A 12,467-nucleotide genomic window follows, 5' to 3' on the forward strand; every position below is an offset into this window, starting at 1 on the left:
GTCCCTTAGTTTCCTGTGATATATGTATTTTTTCTCCAAAAAAAATGGTATTATTGTGCTTTAAGCTAGAAATATCAATGAAATTCGCACTCTTGGATAAACCTTTTTAACAAATAAATCTTCCATAGAGTGACATCAGCATCACTGAGAAGTTCAGTAACGTCTGTCCTTACCTAGGCCAGGGCTGATAGTAGGATGTGCTGTCGTAGAAATGGGCTCCTTTCCAGCAATGCTGACAATATGATTCCAAAGTAATAAAGGTCAGGTGGTGGTGCAAGGTGTGTGTGATTATTACAATCAGTGGCACCCCATTCGGGGTGGTGGCCAAGAAAGCTCACCCTTCAGAGAGGTACAGAGATGGTATTCCACAGACAAGAGCAGAGGGCGGTCCGTAAGGGTACTATTTAATTTATACAACCAAGAAAAATCAAGGATGGATAAGCAGGAGATGGAAGATGGCTACCCCAGTAAACAGTCGTGATTCCTTAGTTTCTGTACCTGAACCAATTCTCAGAGCTGGAACCCATTAACTGAAGGAGAAACCAAATTCCTATGAGGATAGACCCTGCGACAGTGCAACAAGTGTATTCAGTTCCAATTCCCTAGTTTTGTTTCTAAAGTGAATTATAAACATTAACTCTTGTAAATGTGCATGGGGGAGAAGGAATTACCCAGATCTGTAGAAGATTACTGGACAATGCATCTAAATGAATGTCATTGCTCGAGGACTCAAAGTGCCAACTTGGCCTCCTATTAGCTTGGGGGTGTGTGGTGGCCAGGTAATAGGTGGCATCCTGGCCCAGGTCCCAGCCATGAACCTACCCTGTGGTCATTTCTCCAATGCAAAACTGGAATGTGCATACTTGGTAGTTGATGGAGAATCCTCAAGTAATTCTTGATGTTTGGGGTGTCAGTTATTATAGGGGAGAAGGCCAGCTAGAAGCCTCTGAATCGTTTTCTTTCCAGTATAGTAAATCAATACTGTGTCTTGGGACTGAATGACAGAGATTAGTATCATGCTAACAGAAGAGAGGATGGTCTCTATGATATTCCTGCTAAATGAACCAACCTGGGCTTTAGAGAAGTATGATTGATCATGAGGGATGACAGTGAAATTCCATAAAGTTAAACAATTAGTGGCTTCAATTGCAGCTGTTATACTGCATGCGGTATTTTCACTAGTATAGATAAACAAAAATTCTGATATACAATATACTGTCTTTGAGCTGATAAAAGCCTTCCATCCCATACATGTCAGGAAAGTGATTTGCACTTATGTAACACAGACAGTATTATACATTTCCTGTGTTGCCCCAAGTCCATGTTAAAACCCCATACTGTCTGCCATAATGTCATCAAAAAGGAGCCTGGACTGATACCCTGTGGTATATCACATTGGTCTAATAAAAACATCATGCGAATAGAACCAGATGAGCACAAAGTATGTGTGTTGTGTTAAGACCCATGCATTCCTAGGGTAGGAGACAAACTGTGAAGATTCAGGAGCCTACCTATATGAAATGCTTAGTGGGGTTAGGGCCTGGGGAATTTACAACATCCTTCTAAAGTAAAAGATAAATTCTATTGTATCTCACCTCACACCACAAAGAGAAAGAAACACAATTCTTGGGTGTTTTTGTTTTGTTTCATTTAGATCTGGGGACAGCATATTATACATTTGGAAATTCTCTTCTAACTCTTATATATACTGGTCGTGTGAAAGGCCGCCAGCTTTGAGTGGGGCCCTAAGCAAGAAAGAGGTCTGGAGCAGATCCAGGCAGTAGCAAACTATCTATCATTCAGAAAGTTGTGACTGTAATGTCATTGGTCCTTTGCAGAGACCTGACCATGGAACATCAAGTCACCAGTCTAATGTGGTCACAGATGGCCTTCTTTAGTAAGATTTTGCTGACCCCCCAAGTCATAATAAGCTCCGGCAAGCTGAGCAGTCATCCAGTATAAATGGAAGTGATTCCACAAGTTCCAAGCACAGACAGGACCAGATGGCACCAGTAAAAACCTTCTTATGATTTATTTTTAAATATTTTATTTATTTATTCATGATAGACCCAAAGAGAGAGACAGAAAGAGAGAGAGAGAGAGAGAGAGAGACAGGCAGAGGGAGAAACAGGCTCCCTGCAGGGAGCCCGATGTGGGACTCCATCCCAGGACCCCAGGATCACAACCTGAGCTGATGGCAGTTGCTCAACCACTGAGCCACCCAGGTGCCCCAACCCTCTTATCATCTTATCTAGCACTTCTCACCCCTGGCTTTATGTGGGTGTTGGGGTCCCTTATGACCATCTTATTGAGGAGGAAGAGGCCGGCTAGGTTGATTAAGAAGTTGGCTTAGTTTATTAGTGACAGCTGAAGATGAACTGCTGCTCTCTATTCCACTTACTCAGGACAGCCCTGAAAAAAAGTGGTGACTGGAACTCCTTCCACAGAGCAGAGTTCTGGGTGGTGCACTCAGTCATCTACTTTGTGTGAATAGGAAAATGAAACAAAATAAGAATAGACAGGGGCTCATGGGTGTTGGCACTGATCGAACAGGGACCAGAAAGGGAAAGACTGGAAGTTCTGGCTGAGGAGGTCTTGGGAAAAGGCATGGAAACGGATCTGCAGGGATTGCCATGCAGTAAGATGTTCTTGCCCTGGCATCCGATGTAAACACCCACTGAAAACATTCACCATTGAAACGATATTAAACAAACAAGTAGGGGCACCTGGGTGGCTCAGTGGTTGAGCGTCTGCCTTTGACTCAGATCGTGATCCTGGGGTCCTTGAATCGAGTTCCTCATCAGGCTCCCCTCAGGGAGCCTGCTTCTCCCTCTGCCTTGCCCACCACCTCTTGTGCTTCTGTGTTCTCTCTCCCTCTCTCAAACAAACAAACAATCAAATAAATAAATAAATAAATAAATAAATAAATAAATAAATAAAAAACAAGTGGACAGAATGACTTGGCCAGTTGATCTCAGTTAGGCTCTGTCATCAAGTACCTGAAAACCAGCATACTAGTTGACCTGATGGACAGTAGTCATGGAAGTGGAGATGGGCCTGATAGCATGGCCTCCGACTCATCAAGTCTGGGCTAGCTATCGCCACTGCTGAATGTTTACCTTGCCAGCAATAGGACCAAATACTGAGCCCCTATATACCTGAGAACAACAAATCACTTGGAAGAAACCAACTATATTGGACCCTTTCACCTCGAGAGAACAATAAACACATTGGTCAGGACCGGCACCCGTTCTGAGTATGCGTTTGCCTCTTTTGCACACAGGGCCTCAGCCAATGCCAGAATCGAAGAGTTTGTAGGTTCTTTGACCCACCAATAGAAGATTCCAGATAGAACCATGTTATACTAAGGAACCTACCTTAGAGCCCACAGTGGGCATATGAACCTATCACATACTGTGCCACCTATAAGCTCCTAGCCTGACTGAGAAATAGAATGGTCTCTTAAAGATGCACCTGTCACCAGGTCTGAGAGAACAGACCTCTGGGTCTGTCATGAATAAATAAATAAAATCTTAAAAAAAAAAAGATTGTAAGAAGGTTTTTACTGGTGCCATCTGGTCCTGTCTGTCCACCTGGAGAGGATGGGCATTTATATGATGCTGTGCCCCGAAAACTAGAATATATGGACCCAGGAAACAAAAGTGGAAGTATAGGGATGCCTTGGTGGCTCATTCAGTTAAGCATCTGCCTTCAGCTCAGGTCATGATCCCAGGGTCCTGGGGTTGAGCTCCGTGTTGGGCTCCCTACTCAGTGGGGAACCTGCCTCTTCCTCTCCCTCTGCAGCTCCCCTTGCTTGTACTCTCTCTATCAAATAAATAAATAAAATCTTTTTGTTAAAAGTGGAAGTATAAATGATAGCATTACTTCTAGTGACTCATTTTGTGTTTCCAATATTGCTGTGGATATAGAGGTCCTTGTTCTCAAAGGGGGAATACATTTACCAGGGGACACAGTAAGATTCTCATCGACTTTTTTTTTTTTTTCTCTCATCGACTTTTAAGCAAAATATGTTGACCAATCACTTCAGGCCTTTCATACTAAGAGACCAGCAGGTGAGGAGATGAATTATCTTATTGACATTGGCAATTGAACTTGATTATCTGGAGAAAAAAGGGTCATTGTAGTACAACAGGGAGACCGGAGTCAGGTAATCCATTGAAGCATTTTTTGTTTTTCATGTTCACTTCGATGGTAAATGGATAATAGAACAACTGTGGCCTGAGAAAGGGCTAAGATTCATTAGGAATGAGGATCTGGGTCACCCCTGCAGGCAAGAGAACCTGAAATGCCAATCTAGCAATGCAAGAAATTCAGAATGTGTGCTGGAATAGAGGGCTGATGAGTAATACCTATGACCTTGAATTCAACTGCAGTGTCAGGGCTACAGTCCTACTGGTCTGTCCTACTGGTCTTTTCCTCTAAGGGCTTCAGGAAGCTCTTCCCTAGTGGGACAAGCTTATTCCAAGAAGCAAGCAGATCTAAGTAGAACAAGAGTGGATTGTAGGGGATACAATGGTGCTCTATTCCGATCCTTATTATTATTATTATTATTATTATTAATCAGCTCTATTGAAGTATAACGGACTCAGGCCCATTCTTTAGGAGGGTTAATGTACTTACTGCTTTATCAGCTGCTGGTTTCTTACAACTGAGTCTCTCGCTTTAAACTGCCCTAGCTCCAAACAACTGCCTCACTTCCAGTTACATTTCTTCCAGAGGGTGGATGAGGAGTGCACTACTAATGACTGGCTGATGTGGGTGGACCTACAAAGCCTGACCTTCTATCTTGTATTTGGGACAATTCTGAAGAACCATTACAGCACCGCAGGTCCCAGCAGAATTGTCAGAGGTCTCAACTAAAACCACTGTGTACTCAGTTTTTCCCTCTGCTAACCTTGCCTCCCTCACTTTTTTCCTAGGTATTTCTCAGAGCTGTCTCTAGGAACATTTCTGCACGCCACTTGCCAGCTCACAGTCTGTTTCCACGGAACGCAGTCTAAGACAGATGGAGATAACATTCAGATCGTTCATAAACCCAAGTAACTCGGGGAATGTTTTCAGTATTAAATTAAGAGCCACAGATTTTGAATAGTGGAAACAGAAATACTCCCCCATCTATTCTTTAACATGTTTCTGGATAATTTGAGCAAGGTATAGTCTATGTTCTATGCTCCAGTGAATTATTGTGACTTAAAAATAGATGCTATATTGGCAATTTCAAAGATTACTTTCTCTACTTTCTAAATTTATTCTGCTCGTAGAGGTTAGCGTGCACATTATTTAGCATGTAAAATCCTATCCCATCATCACTTCAATTTATGTAAAATTAAAGCATGAATTTTCTTCTTATTAGATATATTTTCTCTTTTTTAACCCCAACATTAGAATTTTTTGACACAAATTCGTGTTAATTCAACTTCTCTAAAATGCATAGCATAATCCATATGTTCTTTTAACAGCCCCTCACACAAAAAGAAAATACTATTATCAAGTACATATCTGTGACTTAAACTTCTGATGCAGACATTTAGTAAATTCTTTCTGGTAATGCCATATGTGTCACAAAGTAATACAGTGCTGCAATGATAATTATGTGCTATAAACGTGCTTTTGCATGGGGATTCCGAACGAGTGTGTGAGGCCATATCCTCTTTGCTACTCACATAACATCGGCGGTTCCTGTTTTGTCTGACTAAATCGACTCAATGTCTTACTGTTCTTTTTTTTTTTTTTTTTAATTTGGTGGTGAAAGTGAAGTCTTAGTTTTGAATTCTGTGTATGCCCTACTCAAATTGAAATAAAAGTCTTTTACATTGACCAACATGTCTATGTCTTAAAATACAAAAATGTTTGACATCCAATTTTCAAGACACTATTTATCAAAGTATTATTGAAAAAAAATTGAAAGGAAGTTTTGCTTGTTTCCAAAAAAACCCACAGAAACCCCTCCAAAAAAACCACCCCAAACTATAATGAACCCAAATTAAAACTAAAATGCACATTTCTTCACTATACCCTCTACATAGCTATACCCATACCCACACTCACCCACCCACCCTCACACACACACACATACACACACACGATACATCATCTTAGTCAACACTGCACAATTGCTGTAGTTCCTAAACCTTAGATAGCTTCAGAATTATTTGGAGAGCTTAGGAAAATTAGTCACGTTCTGGAAATTCTGATTCAATGGAGCTCACATAAGGCTTTGGCATATGAATTTTCTCCCAAATCTCTGGGTGATTCTAAGTTATGCCAAATTTGGGTCCAATTGAAATAAAAAGAAAGTCAAATGACATAAACTAGCTCTTAATAGTTTATACACAAATTGTATATGAGGAATTTAATGTCCACTTCTGGTAAGGTCAATACTGTTTATCTATCTATCTATCTATCATCTATCTATCAATCATCTATCATCTATCTATTAACTTAAAGACATTTGCTTTGGTGATAAAGCCAAGGCTCTAAGATAAACTGTATGAGAATATTTTTCACTTTGATCAGAATGAAATGTCCCTATGAATAATTTGGTATAATACTTGGGGTTTCTCAGACTATGTCTGTGTAAGAAGATTTTACAATAGCGAAAATGCCAGAAATAGCTGATTTTGTGACCCAGTGCATTCATATATAAGATTTTTTTCTAATTATGTAGGTCAACTTTGAATCAGGTAATCAAGAAATACATCCTCATACTCCCACTGGCATTTTGACTTCAAGAACTTCTTCCTTCCAGAGAATTTTAGAACAAATTTAAAGATTTAGTCGCCATTCTTCACTACTGAGCTGAGTAATCTAAACAAAATCACTCCACTTCCTTATTTATAATTTCCTCAGTGACAAATGAAGGATGATCCCGAGGGAGCCTTCTTTAACTCCATGTCTATGTTATATAGTTTGGAAAAGATGAAGGACAGGCTTTTCCCAGCAGCAACAAAAATAAAATTATAAAAATCAAGAGCTAATCGTGCTTGGGGGATAGGGGTTGGGGAAAGGGAAATAAACTATGGAGACTTTTTTTCCTTTGGAGGTTCAATTTTTCAGGTTGTTAATCATCTGCATTTCTCATATCTGTATACTCATTGCCTTCCTGGAGCAGAGAAAATTGAGGTAGTAAATGTATTTGGCTTCCTATTCCTTAAATCGTACACAATGGATTGGGAAACAATTAAAAATTCAACTAAAAACAAATGAAGGTTTAAATTTGTCATTTTTCTAATTTATTGCAGAAGGGAGGCCATTCTTTGGGCTAAAATGTTATTTCTACCTTTAAAATTAGTATTCTTTTCTTAGTATGTATGAAGAAAGTATCTTGCCTAAGAAGACTATGAACTAAAAATAAAATTCACCTTCAATTTTACTCCTACAAAAATCTGACATCTATAATAAAGTCCTACTCAGAAAGACTCTAATTTATTATAGATGAGATTACCTGGAACATTCCACTTTGATTTTCAGTATTGTATGTAAGAACTGCCTTTAGGACATTTTCTGTAGGCTATCTATAATGGGATTCTCATTTTTCCTTAGAAGATGAATAATAATTTTTACTGTCCCTTTGGCAAATTAAAGATTGATAATTTGAACAAGTCAATAAGGACATTTTTCTTTCTTAATATAGTGTCATTCAGAAAATTAAGGGCAGGTGAAAAATTTTGAAATAGAATGAATTAATTTAATAATATTAAAGGATAATTGGCATCAGCAGAAGTGTAAACTCTAAACAGATTTAGGGTTGAGGGAGAGAATAGGAAACAGGTATTTTCCCTCTTTCTTTGTGGTTCAACATTGTCTGTGGCCATACAAATGAAGAAATATTATTGCCTTATAATTCATTTTGTCTTTTTTACCCTATATAATTCTCCTAAAATGAGATGTATATCTTGCTTTTGTTTTATTTATTTCATAAAGGGATGTGAGGTCTTTCTGTGTGTCCTGAATTTTATGGTTTTTAAATATATGTGCACTTTTTTAGTGGTACTTGCAGAAACAAATAACACATTGAATGCCCCTTTTAAAGATTTTATTGATATAGTTGATTTCTGCTTTGTTTTGAAATGTTTTTTAATAGAAAACTTATGAGACACCTATATGCAATTCTTACCACAAAGGACACCTGGCAATTTACAATGTCTAAAATTGTCATAGGAAAATTAGCCCTGGTTGTGTTTTCACTAAATATGAAATGCACATTTGACATAACCGACTCCAGCAAAACTTGGCAATTTATGAAGCTGTAGTAGGAGTCAGTTTCTTTGGTGGGGAAAAGAAGAAGACTATGCTTCTCTCTTGGGTACACATTATCAGGGTTTTGGACCTACTTTCTGTCTGACCACTGAGGCTGAAAATTTTACTCTGGCCATACAAGATAGTTGGAACAGAATATAAAATTCTCTTGTAGATTTTGTTAAATTACCAAAATACAGAGCTCAAGTCTAATAGAATGTTGCTCATCTCACAAATTTAAGCTAGGTTTATGACCTTGAAGTTTGAAGCCAGAATTTTTATCAAAAGAAACTGTATGTATGTAATTTCTCTATAAGGAATACATAATACCTACAATAAATTTTCAGACATTTGATGAAAGGTATTCCTAGAACAGAGGGCAGCGCCTTTAAAAAATAATGCATTGGTTCAATTAGGAAAAAGAATACATCAAGGACTTAGAAAATGACAGAGTTCAGGCTGTTGGCATATAGTTAATAGTTTTTGAGCAATGATTGAAGTTAAGGCTCAGTACTATCTGTTCTGAGGGATTTAATATTCATGTAAGACATGGTATCTAAGCAAAAATTAAACAAACAAAACTTCACACACACACACAAACAAAAAACTGTGGTCTAGGAGTGGACTTGTCTCTAGTCAAGGCATAATGTGATAAACACCATAAATCATAAAGGAGCAGTATTCTTGAACTAAAATTAAAAGATTTTGCTCTAACTGTTGATTATAGAGTTCCTAACTTTGGGCCTTTAAACAATGTGAAGGATTTAAATAAAAAATTCAGAGAGGGAATTTCAGTCACAACTGAGGGGTCATGGGATTGAGAAACTGATGGTATTTGTGTCAGAGACTAGAGAGGATGGGTCCCGGTGTTATTTCCCTTAGAATGCCACAAGTAGGTTAGGCCTATATCAATTTAGGGAATACGGACACTCTATATTGACATGTTGCTCCAGGAAAGTCTTGGAACACAGGTGAATAAAGAAAAATTGAAATGAGCACTTTCTTTTAGACACTTCTGTCAAGGAAAAGAAGCAAAAGCATAAATAATGGTAATAGAGTAATCAAGGATTCCTGGCCAAGATTAATAATCTCAGTTGGCAATGACCCATCTAACTTTTTCTCTATCCCACTGAAGATCATTTGTTTGCCCAAACACTATCCACAATCCAAACAATATTCTTCTCACACTTCTCTCAGTCTTAAACAGATTTCATTTATTATTGTTGAAGAAAACACACGCATGTATTCTTATCAAGTGCCTCATATAAATACTTTTCACTCTTAACTACAGCATGCAAGATGTAAAGTTGGTGGTTTCTGGCCAGGTATCCAGATGAAAAGTGAATTTGGTGAGAGTCACTATGTGGATGATTGAAGAGGACTAGTAGATTTACAGGTTGTAGACCACAGGTCAGTTGACTACAAAACTGTAAAGAAGCCAGCAGAACAGTGGCCTAAGAATAGCAAGAAAGGTAGGGATCTTTCTCCTAACACAACTTTTCCTCTAAAGTTTGCTTCTCAAGCTTTCATGTGCATAGATGGATCTTATTAAAAATGGAGATCCTGACTGAGCTGTCTGGGGTGGAACCTAAGATTCTTCTTGTCTAGGAAGCTCCCAGGTAAGAGTGCTGCCACTGGTTCGTGAACCACACTTTGAGTAGCGAGATTGTCCAAAAGCTTATGGAATCTGACTAGAAGGAGGAGGAGGGAGAGAGTTGTAGTCTCCTTATAGGATCATTGAATATAAATACAAATCAGGACTTTAAAAAAATCTTTCCTTGCTTTCCCACAAAATAGTCATAAGGTCAGTTTAAAGATGCTTGATCTGCGCTTTGAGGGCAATAGTACTCATTAAATGAAAATGTTTTAACAGTGGAATGGCACAAGACTCCTTCTTTACCATATGGCATGTGGACTAGAGGAAAGAAAGAATGAAGGCAAGTGAACTGATTAGATGCTACCCATTAATCTAGTTTTGAGGCCCTATGAACCTGAACAGAAGGGATGTTATTCGTCTAGTTTGACTTTGATATGGAAAACAGTGAAGGAGGAATAGCAAGTAGAGTGTAAAGAGGAATTTACTAGAAAGTGCACTATTAGAACCAGAAGACACTAGTCTTATGGGACATTTCCTTATACTAGTCCATTGATACATTCATTCACTTTCTATTTTACTGTCCTGTCTTTTTATCTCTGTTCTATCACGTGGGGATGAACATAGAGTGCTTGGGGCATAGTTCACCTTCCGCTTCATGCATCATTAATTGTGAACAGTAAACAACTATGAACGATAGCTACTGAGACAAAGACAAAAAGACCTAGATGTGAAGGTCGAGATTTATTAGCAACAGTCAATTCTGTTTACCAAAGAGAAACAGGAAAAATCATTTTTGTTGTTGTTGTTCCAGTGGAACCTGATGGTCACAGTTTTTTATACAAGTACCTTTGGTAGGTTACCTTGAAGCTTAAGAAATTCAAAAGTATAATAAATGGGGAATGTAGTGCAGATAAACCCTGATTTCAGCTGGAAAATAAAGGGAAATTCAATACCCCGATAGTATTAGCATTGTATTTACAGCTGTTGCTGCTACCCACATGAATAAATGCTCCCCATGGGCCCAGATCAAAGGTAGTCACGGTGTGACAGAGCATGAGACCATACTATAATAATTTTACAGATTTAGCAGAGTGTTTCAAGTGAAAGTGCATATGATATAAGTTGCAGGTGTTCATAAACATGATGCAGGGTCCCAGTTGCTGTTGGCTTGGAGCTGGGCTGCTCTACTTACTGCTTTCTCCTGAAATTATGCCTCAGTGGGTCAATCACAAATATGAGTGACTCCCTTTTGGGAGTGATATTTCATCTCTGTGCATATATATGTGTATATATGTATGTTTGGTACATTTGCTACTGTATCCATTCTGTTATCAATTCTCCATTTCTGGCTGCAATTTTATCTATATAGACTTTCAAATCTCAAATTGTAGATCTTCTTGTCTTTGGATCTACATTGGATTTAAATGTGTAATGAATGTGTGTGTGTGTAAAAGCGTTGTCTGAAAAGCTAGAGGGGTACATGTCTGAAATTTTGCACACTTCCAGAACTTTTAAGGCTGAGATTTTGATGGATGTTAAGACATTAATGTTCCCCACCCCTGAGTGATTGATGGAACCTGTTTATGCTGTCCTTTCCTACTTTACAAACACTTAACCACTCTATTAATTCTCAATCTCCTTTAATATTGGAAAACTCTGTTATTTTCAATTAGATAAATAATAGTTAAACTCTAACAAATAACTCTGGCCACATAACCTCTGACTGCATCTCCATTTTAAAACTGTGAATCAGGAAAATAATCAGTAGCCTATAAAACAATTTGTTTCCTATTGTTGTCTGGTTCCAGGAAAGTCCCATTAGGACACTGGAGAGAGAATATTGTGGAAGACAGCTGTACAGTAACTTTGTTTAGAATTTTCTCTGGAAAGAAGGGGCAAATTTGAGCATGATTGATTTAAAGTTTGACAATGTATGTTAATTTCATATTTAACAATGTTATAAATGTATGTCAATAATATATAAGAAGTTTGGAGTAGCATATAAACAGAACTGTATGGCCATTATTAGTAGTATTTAAAGACCTGCCATAGTCAGATATCATTTCATTTGAATATATGTCTTTTTCAGAACAAACTGTGTACCAGAGTCATGTTTGATATGCTTCATTGATATATATTTTTCTGAAGTTAGAAACAACTAGCAATGGGAGTTTTTATCCCTATAGGTATCACTAATGCAGTTCTTATCATTCTTATTTTAAAAAAAAGATTAGAAGGAAATTACTGAAATTAATGTGTTATGTGTTTTACCGGGGAACCTATCTCTGAAAGACTCAAAAGAGATGTTTGAAAAAAAAATAAAATAAAATGGGGCACTTGGGTGCCTCAGTTGGTTAAGCATCCAACTCTTGGTTTTGGCTCAGGTCATGATCTCAGGGTCCTGGGATCAAGCCCCACATAGGCTCTGAACTCAGGGAGGAGTCTGTTTGAGATTCTCTCACTCCTGGTGCCCCTTCTTCTGCTCATATGCTCTCTCTCTGTCACCCTCAAATAAATAAACAAATTTCAAAAAAATAATGAAAGGATATTCTATCAGGAGCATTTCTTTAGATCCAACTAACAGTGTATACATATGGGATTCTGTGAGATC

Source organism: Vulpes vulpes, unplaced genomic scaffold (genome assembly GCF_048418805.1).
Source record: "Vulpes vulpes isolate BD-2025 unplaced genomic scaffold, VulVul3 Bu000000824, whole genome shotgun sequence".
NCBI lineage: Eukaryota > Metazoa > Chordata > Mammalia > Carnivora > Canidae > Vulpes > Vulpes vulpes.